Source organism: Canis lupus, chromosome X (genome assembly GCF_011100685.1).
Source record: "Canis lupus familiaris isolate Mischka breed German Shepherd chromosome X, alternate assembly UU_Cfam_GSD_1.0, whole genome shotgun sequence".
In the NCBI taxonomy this organism is placed as follows: Eukaryota; Metazoa; Chordata; class Mammalia; order Carnivora; family Canidae; genus Canis; species Canis lupus.
In genome coordinates, this window is record NC_049260.1 from 95,983,566 (window position 1) to 95,991,269 (window position 7,704).

At 41.3% G+C, this 7,704-nt stretch overlaps 1 long non-coding RNA gene across 1 annotated transcript; it reads left to right on the forward strand.

The window, feature by feature from the left end:
- The first annotated feature begins 3,544 nt into the window (after positions 1-3,544).
- LOC111094759 lies at positions 3,545-6,197 on the forward strand. Its single transcript, XR_005386429.1, has 3 exons — positions 3,545-4,001; positions 4,516-4,701; positions 5,876-6,197. It is a non-coding gene; the product is annotated as an uncharacterized LOC111094759 (long non-coding RNA).
- Positions 6,198-7,704: the final 1,507 nt, after the last annotated feature.

The following is a 7,704-nucleotide window of genomic DNA, read 5'->3' on the forward strand; positions in this document are numbered from 1 at the left end:
AAAAAAAAGAATCAAATATCTCTGAAAGTATATGGGGGAAACTTGTGACTTAAATTATCTATGCAGGAAGATAACTGTGGCTGTGGGAGGGGTGAAGAGAGCTGCATGCCTCTTGGTAACTTTTGAACTTGAACCATATGAATATTTAACTCATTTAAAATAATAAATAAAATATTAATTTTTTGATTAATTAAATAATGAGACTTTTATAAGAGTCATATTTGAATTTTGAATTGCATTATATTTGTCATTTGGGTAAGATTACTGTTCGTATTGTATTATGTCTTTCTATATCTTCAGATCTTTTTTTTAAGTAATCTCTCCACCCAGTGTGGAACTCAAACTCACAAGTCTGAGATCAAGATTTGTAGGTTCCATCGACTGAGCCAGCCAGGCAACCCCCTTCAGATCTTATATTATGTTCTTCAGTAAGAAGCTATAATGTTCTTCGTATACATTCTGTATATTTCCTCTTCCACTCATTCCTAAGTATTTTTTTAAGTTTTATTTATTTAAGTAATCTCTATCTCCAATGTGGGGCTCAAACTCACAACCCTGAGATCAAGAGTTGCACACTCCCCTTACTGAGCCGGCCAGGAGCCCCTCATTCCTAAATATTTTAAATTTTTGTCAGTATTGTGAATGGAATACTTTCCCACTACTATTTCTAGCTGGTTATTGATAATATTAAGAAGTATTTTTGGAAAAAAAAGTATTATTGGTTTTTGCCTATTTTCATATAGTTAACCATCTCACCAAAAACTTATATTACTTCTGGTAGTTTTTGTAAAACTAGAATCTAGTAAGCTTTCTACAAATATAATTTTTTAAGATTTTATTTTATTTATTCATGAGAGGCACAAAGAGAGAGAGAGGCAGAGAGACAGGCAGAGGGAGAAGCAGGCTCCATGCAGGGAGCCCGACGCGGGACTTGATCCCGGGTCTCCAGGATCACGCCCCGGGCTGAAGGTGGCACTAAACCACTGGGCCACCAGGGCTGCCCAAATATAATTTTTTAAATAGGATAATCTGGGGGTGCCTGGCTGGCTCACTCAGTGAAGCATGTGGCTGTCCATCTCGAGGTTGGAAGTTCAAGCCCCACACTGGGTGTAGAGATTACTTTAAAAAAAGATAAAATCTAAAAAAAAAAAAAAAAAAAAAGATAAAATCTTAAAAAAAATAAAAATAATAATAAATAAAAAATAAATAGGATAATTTTTGCATATTCTTTCTAATGCAGATTCCTATCATTCTAGTTATAGTAAAAGCTGAATACACCTAAGAGAGAGGGAGAAAAAGAGAGAGAGAGAGAAATACAGTGATGTAAATAAGATTTAAGTTTCTTTCTTTCATACATAATCGTTGACCAGTTCAGGCTGGCAGAACAAATATCCTTGCTCCTCCAGGTTATTCAGTGACCCATGTTCCTTTCATCTTGTTGTCCTGCCATCTACTGGAGCGTTGTACTCATCTGCATGGTTGAAGTGTAGTTACAGTTACATCTATGTTCCAGCCCCAGAGGAACAAGGTGGGAGGAAAGTCTAGAATAAACAATTTCCTTTTAAGCAATTGAGCAATATGTTGACCTCATCACATCGGTGCATATGCCACTGGTGCAAACAGTCATATGGCTGCACTTAGCTTCAGGAGAAACTGGGAAATGTAGTCTCTAAGCCATGCCCTTAGTTAAAACAATATTTCTAAGGAAGACAGGGAGAACAGAATTTTGAAGACAACTAACAGTAGGCTACACATAATACTTCACTGTCTTGTCTGACTAGATTAGTTAGGACATCCAAAACAATGTTGAATAATGCTGACAGCAGCCTCCTCTCATCCATGACTTTAATGAAATGACTTTACTATTTTATCATTTGGTATAATGTTTGCTGTTGAGTTTTGGTAAGCAATCTTTATCATAGTTAAGTAGTTTCTTTTAAATTTCTACTTTAATAAGTTAATAAATTTCTATTTTACTTGAAGTACTTATTAAGAATGGCTCCTGAAGGGGTACCTGAATGGCTCAGCTGGTTAAGCATCTGACTCTTGATCTCAGCTCAGGTCTGAATTTCAAGGTTGTGAGTTGAGGTCCTGTGTTGGGCTCCACCCTGAGTGTGGAGCCTACATTAAAAAAAAAAAAATTTAAATAAAAAAATTTAAAGGATGGGATGCTGAATTTTTAAATGCTTTTTCAGTTTCTGTTAACATAATACTATGGGGTTTCTCCTTTATTTGTTTTGTCATAAATTGTGTTGATAAACTTCCTTTGTTTTTTTTTGTTGTTGTTGTTGTTGATAAACTTCCTAATGCTGAATCATTTTTGCATTTCTGAAATAAACCCTACTTGATCATGGTGTATTATTCTTTTGCTACACTGCAAGGTTCTGTTTATTAAGATTTTATTTGGAATTTCTATGTGTATATTTTGTACAAATATTTTGATATCATATAAGCATACGTAAGGCTATACTAGCTCTAAAAAATGAATTTGGGATCTTTTCATCTGTTTCCGTGGACTGACAACTGGTGCCAGTCCCTGAACGGTTTGTTACCAACCCATGGTGGGATAAGTACAGAAATGGAGAGGGCTTAGAAACCTTTATAGCAATTTGACATCACTATGACATCCAAGCAGTGACCGCTGGGTTCATCAATGAACAGTGCATGCTGTTTTTGTAATTACTTTTTTGTCCATATGTTAAATTGGTTTTGATATTTAATAAAATGTCATTTATTTCCGATGAATCTTAACATTTAAAAATTGTGCTCGCACTTTGCTTACTTCACTTCTCTAACATTCTTATTAAATGTTACAAAAGTATATCTCCACAATAATCATACTTTTTTAAAAATGGATCCTTCACTACAGATGTTTTGAAAAACACTGGTCCATAAGGGACCAGATGATATTCAAATTATTTGTTTTATTAAATTTATTATTCTCTAGAACTTCGCTATGAAAGCAACTGGGCCTGCCGACTTTCCATTCTCGGCTACAGTTACCGCTCTTTTCTGGTTTTCTGCTTCTTGGGTCAATTCTGGTAGTTTCTAGTTGGCCAGGAAATCCACCCTTCCGTCCGCATACGCACATTTGTCGCACACGAGATTCGTTCTCTTTAAAGGTTTTTAATATACGTCTGTTTTTATCTCCATCGTCCTTTCTAATATTCTGCCTCCACTTCCTCCTTTTCTTCCTTCCTACCTTAGTCTGGGGGCCAAGAGTGCATCTATTTTATTGGTCCCTTCCAAACCACCCGGCTTCGGGAGCGGGCGCCGGGCGGCCGGGCGGGGAAGGCCAGCCCGGGGTCAGGCGGGCGGCGCCCGGGCGCGGGGCGCGGGGCGCGGGGCGCGGGGCGCGGGGCCCGGCCACTCCGAGCGGACGCAGCAGGACCGCGGAACCAGCGGAACCAGAGCCGCGGCGCAGAAGCGGCAACTCCGGGCTTTTCCGGGCTTAGGGAAGCGGCCGCCCGCCCCATCTTCCGGCGTCGCGGCCCCGGATGCTATCACCTCCTCCTCCGCCCCCGCCCCCGCCCCCGCCCCCGCGGTGCCTGGTCCCTCCCGGAGCCGCTCCGGCCGCGCCGCCGCCTCCGCTCGCTTTGTCCCCCGCACCAGGTGTCCCGCCCAGCGCCGGGCGGGAGCGAGGGGCGCACAGCCGCGGGGGCTCCGCTGAACGCGCCCGGAGCAGGTCGGCCTTCACAGGCCGCTCAACCGAGGGACTCGCTGGAGCCATTATCGCTCGCGGTGCCGGAGAACTTACTGAGCCTTTCGTTGCTGGGTTTGCGCCCCTGCTTGTGACCTTCCCATCATGTTCCCCGCCCTCGATGTGCACTTTTCAGCGTGGACAGACGCGGATATCTTCACATCACCTCCCCATTAACCAGAAGATCGTGGCGAATTGGAAATGAACACAGTAATGACATACCTCAGCCTTTATCCGGGTGAAGGCATAGCAAGCCGAAAGGATGCGTTTACCAGCACTCCTGTGCCGGCTGGAGCTCCGAGTGAGTTAAAAGAACGGGAATTCAAACTCTATGTTAATTATGCTGGAATTGAAAAAATAAGCAAAAACTTTTTAAAGAACGGGGTGGGGGGAATAAAAGTAAAGAACGGGGATTCAGGAAACTTCGCAGTAAATATCTAGTGCAGCGCTGTACAATGGAAATATGATGCAAGTCACAACTGTGACCTACATGTGTGACTTTTTTTTAAGTTCATTTATTTAGTAATCTCTACACCCAATGTGGGGCTCGAACTCAGGACCAGGAGATCAAGAGTCCCATGTCCTTCGGACTCAGCCAGCCAGGCACCCCTAAGTGTGTGATTTTAAATACTAGTAGCTACATTTAAAAAGTTAAACAGGTCAAATAAATCTTAATATATTTGCTCTAATACATCCAAAATACATCCATATTCATCAGTATGAAAATTATGAGACATTTCACATTCCTTTTGCTTTTCCTTTTTTTTTAGTATTCATTCTTTTTTTTTTTAATTTTTTAAATTTATTTATGATAGTCACACACAGAGAGAGAGAGAGAGAGGCAGAGGGAGAAGCAGGCTCCATGCACCGGGAGCCCGACGTGGGATTCGATCCCGGGTCTCCAGGATCGCGCCCTGGGCCAAAGGCAGGCGCTAAACCGCTGCGCCACCCAGGGATCCCCGTATTCATTCTTTTAATAAGTGAAACAGTTGGGTTAAAAGGTATGTATAATTTTTTTTTCATTTGGAAAATTTTTTATTTTATTTTTTTATATGAATTTTTATTGGTGTTCAATTTGCCAACATATAGAATAACACCCAGTGCTCATCCCGTCAAGTGCCCCCCTCAGTGCCCGTCACCCAGTCACCCTCATCCCCCGCCCACCTCCCCTTACACCACCCCTAGTTTGCTTCTTCATACCAAGTCTTTGACATCTTGCATGTATTAACACCTCTAGCACATTTCCAATTGGATTGCCAACATTTTGGGTGCTCAACAGCCACATGTGGTTAGTGATCAGCATACTGGACAATGCCATTTCTTACATTTCTGCCGTTGAGGTCAAATGTTCTGAAGAGTTGTGCTAAATCTGCAGAGCCAATTAATGAATCTATTGACAATCTAGAATCTCATCTAGATAAACCTTACAGGAGTACTACAAAATAATTAAGCCCCATATATTTTAGTAATTCCTTGAAGAAATTCCATAATGCAATGTGTGGAATACATCCTACCAGTTGTTACTAAATGTTATCAGGGAGCTCCAGAAAATTTGAATGACTGTGAGTTTTTCCCATTTGAATTATGCTGTCAAATCAGTGTAGAAACTGGCAGGAAATCCCAGTGAGTTGGGCACTTGGGGCAATCTGGGTCCATCAAATCTCTGAATCCTCAGGGGTCCAGTGCAAGTCACAGACCCTGTCAGGTCCTAGCCCAGCCCTTCCTGATCTTGGGAGATAATGAAACCTCAAACTGGCAACAATGTTCCTCTCTTGTTTTCTTTCTTTCTTTTTTTTTCCTCTCTTGTTTTCTAGTAGGGGTAGCCTTTTCTTAATGTCAGGTCATTAAAAATCAGTTCCTTATTTACAGAGCAGTGGAAGGAAGGCTAGCACCAAAAATCTGGTTTAAAAAGATGAGGGACTTAAAGGCCCCACCATGAAAGGCAGGTCTTTGAATGCTACCTGTTTTTACCTGATACCATTCAACATATCCTAAATGTCCACTCTTTGCGGATTTGTGCATACATATTACACTTACAGAACAATTTTGCAAATTGTGTGCACACACACAAAAGGTCCAAGCTTTAATAAATTGAATTAATTTTTGTAAAGCCAGCTTTTGGTTTTATTGAGGTTTTATTAACTTTTGTACCACTTTTAATTGTTTTTGTGGCAGAGAGGCAACACGCAGACCCCACTTCAAGAAAGGACTAATCATCCAGCTGCAAGGAGTGCCAGCAGCTGTTAGTACCTTCAGAGTCCACCTCTGATTTTGAGCTGAGGGTCACACTGCTCTTGGGATGTCCACGGCTAATGACTGAGCAAGGTATAGCCTTTTCTGCCCAACACGGGATCCTTCTAATAGGTAATCTTTGCTATGCAGCTCCCCAGTGAGCTAGCAGAAGCTTTGTGGGTCTGCATTACTGACAACATGCCCTGCCTCTTCTGCTTCACAGATGTTACTCCTCAATAAACCAATAAACCTTTGGGATCCTTTAGTCCTCAGCATCTGTTTCCCAGGGAACCCAACCTGTGACAATTTTCTACTTCACTAATTTGAGCTTTATTTTTATTAATTCCATTTATGTTTTCTTTTAGATAACTTTGCAGCTTTGTAACTGTGTTCTTAGTAGATTCCTTTATGTTTTTCATTTTTTTCTTTTTAAAGATTTTATTTATTAATTCATGAAAACACACACAGAGAGGCAGAGACACAGGCAGAGGGAGAAGCAGGCTCCATGCAGGGAGCCGGACTAGGGACTCAATCTCCAGGACTAGGCCCTGGGCCAAAGGTGGCGGCGCTAAACCGCTGAGCCACCCGGGCTACCCCCATTTTTTTCTTTTTTAATGCTAAAAGCATTTATTTTTTTTTAGAGATTTAATTTATTCATGATAGACATAGAGAGAGAGAGAGGCAGAGACACAGGCAGAGGGAAAAGCAGGCTCCATGCAGGGAGCCCGATGTGGGACTGGATCCCAGGGCTCCAGGACCACGCCCTGGGCGGAAGGCAGACGCTCAACTGTTGAGCCACCCAGGGATCCCCTACTAAAAGCATTTAAATGGAATATAATAAACTGGTGGACTTCAGTGCTTTCAGGGCAGACATGTACCTTCTAATTCTCCACAGGCCCCCTCCCTCTACTTTTACATCTAGCCACTTCCTACATGTCCACGACCCACCTAGACTTTTGTGATTCCTGTTTTAAAACTGTAAATTTTCTTCTAAATAAAGATTCAGGTGATCCCAGAGGTTTTGGTATATCCACATTTTGTTACTTCCTAAAATGTTTGAGTTTTGTTTTTATTTTCTCTTTAATCTAGGATTAAATTGGCATTCCTCAATTTCCAAGTAGTAAAGATATTTTGACCATCTTTTATTAATTTCTAATTTCACTGGATTATCATGAGAAAATGTAGCCTCTAAAACCTCCTCTCTTAGGGGTGCCTGGTTGGCTCAGACAGTAGAACATGCGACTCTTGATCTCGGGGTTGTGAGTTCAAGCCCCACATTGGGTGTAGAGTTTACTTAAGAAAAAGAAATTCTGTTCTCTTAAATTTATCAACTTTTTCGTCTGTGATGAAACACATGGTTAAAGAACATTAGAAAATAATTCATATTGTTGGATGCATATAGATATATACATATAGTCATACATTGAGTTTGTTGATTGTATTAATCAAATCATCTATTTTCCTTTTTTAAAAATATTTCATTCATTTATTTATTTAGCAAGTGTCAGCTGGGGTGGGGGGCAGGGCAGAGCAGAGAGAGAGAGAGAGAGAATCCCAAGCAGACTCATTGTTGAGTGTGGAGCTCGACAGGGGGCTCAATCCCATGACTCTGAGATCATGACCTGAGCCAAAACCAACAGTTGCTCAACCAACTGAGCCACCCAGGTACCCCCCAAATCATCTATTTTCCAGCTTATTTTTTGTGTACTTGATCAGTTAAGTTCTGAAGGAGGCATATTATAGCCTCCCATTATGGTTGTGTTTTTTATCAA